The following is a 2,103-nucleotide window of genomic DNA, read 5'->3' as shown; positions in this document are numbered from 1 at the left end:
TAGCCAAATGTATCGTTTCTTCACATTAGCAGAGACACATTAGCCAAATGTATTCTTTCCTTTACAGTTCACTGTGTGCTTTAGCTTTCAAGCTTCATAGGAGCATTACTGCCACCAGTTGTTTGGGAATGGAATTGCATCTCTGATTGTCGTTCTCAACGTTCTGTCGTCCCCTGTGGCCCCGCCCCTAGAACCGCCTCTGCACGGCAGCCCCGTGAATACATTGTATGTGTATAGGTTTAAGTTGAGAAACTGTCACTTTAAGATTGTCTTGGTAGTGTGTAAGTCTAATTGAGTGCCTGTCACTTGAAGACGTTCGTGAGGGAACCCTTGTAGTTTTAACCTATGGTTTTAACACCGTTAAAAGGCTGCTATGTGTGGATGCAATTCATAATGTTTTCTACGTAGTTAGTTAAAGTAAAGGTTCGCACTTCTCCTTGGGACAAGCACTTTTGAGTCTTGGAAAACACTTTTCCATTTATATCGGGATTTTTCAAGCATTCAGGGGTAGATTTATCAAGCCATTTGCGCCTGTTTCCAGTTTGCGTTAATTGTTCGACTGACTGACGTTGGACTGACGTAACCGATGTGAGCTATTCTGCTTTTCCGTGTCATGTTGCCTCCGCTCCCGCACCACCACACTTGCAAGTAGCTTCATCCACCAAGCAATCAGGATGCTGAACACTCTACCCACTCTCCCATCACTGACAGCCCCCCCACCCACCAGCCAGCCAGGAACCTAGAATCCTGTCTACCCTAACCCCCAACACCTCCCCAGGACCGCCCTGTGGAACTGCACTGTGGAACTGCACAAGCCATTTAGTTGAACCTGGACTTGAGACTTTATTGGGGCACAGCAGATGAAAGGGTCTGACAGTCCTGCTGCACACACACACGCACGCACACACACACACACACACACACACACACACACACATGCCCACACACACACACACACACACACACACACACACACACATGCCCACACACACATACACACGCACATACACACGCACACACACACATATACACACGCACACACACACACACACACATGCCCACACACACATACACACATACACACACACACACACACACACACACACACACACACACACTTGGGGGGAATAAGCCAGATAACGGCCTTTGAGGTGTATGGAATTAATGCGGAAGAAACTCTGGAAGGCTGTAATGGATTCACTGAACCTCCTTACACACACACGCGCATATATGCACACACACACACACGCATATACGCACACACACACACACACATGCCTTCAGAGGAGACACAAGTCATGCTCTGAGCCACTGGCTGCATTTGGGATTGGAGGTGCGTTTAGGAGAGATGGAGAGAGAAAGATGGTGTGTGTGTGTGTGTGTGATATTAGCCCTGCTGAGTGTGTGTGTATGAAATTGATACTGATCTCTGCTGTGTGTGTGTGTATGATATTAGCCCTGCTGAGTGTGTGTGTATGAAATTGATACTGATCTCTGCTGTGTGTGTGTATGATATTAGCCCTGCTGAGTGTGTGTGTATGAAATTGATACTGATCTCTGCTGTGTGTGTGTGTATGATATTAGCCCTGCTGAGTGTGTGTGTATGAAATTGATACTGATCTCTGCTGTGTGTGTATGTATGATATAAGCCCTGCTGAGTGTGTGTGTATGAAATTGATACTGATCTCTGCTGTGTGTGTGTGTATGATATTAGCCCTGCTGAGTGTGTGTGTATGAAATTGATACTGATGTCTGCTGTGTGTGTGTGTATGATATTAGCCCTGCTGAGTGTGTGTGTATGAAATTGATACTGATCTCTGCTGTGTGTGTGTATGTATGATATTAGCCCTGCTGAGTGTGTGTGTATGAAATTGATACTGATCTCAGCTGTGTGTGTGTGTATGTGTGTGTTTGTGTATGTACGTGTGTGTGTGTGTGTGTGTGTGTGTGTGATATTGACTCCTGTGCAAATCGTCTCTTCCGTTCCTGTGAGCTACCAGTTTTAATATGAGCCACTGAGCTCAGATGACTATTCTCTCTCTCTCTCACACACACACACACACACACACAAATGCAGACGTTGTCTCTCACAGATATGCAAAC

Source organism: Alosa alosa, chromosome 6 (assembly GCF_017589495.1).
Source record: "Alosa alosa isolate M-15738 ecotype Scorff River chromosome 6, AALO_Geno_1.1, whole genome shotgun sequence".
Taxonomy (NCBI): Eukaryota; Metazoa; Chordata; class Actinopteri; order Clupeiformes; family Clupeidae; genus Alosa; species Alosa alosa.
Note: the sequence above shows the minus strand (reverse complement) of the source record.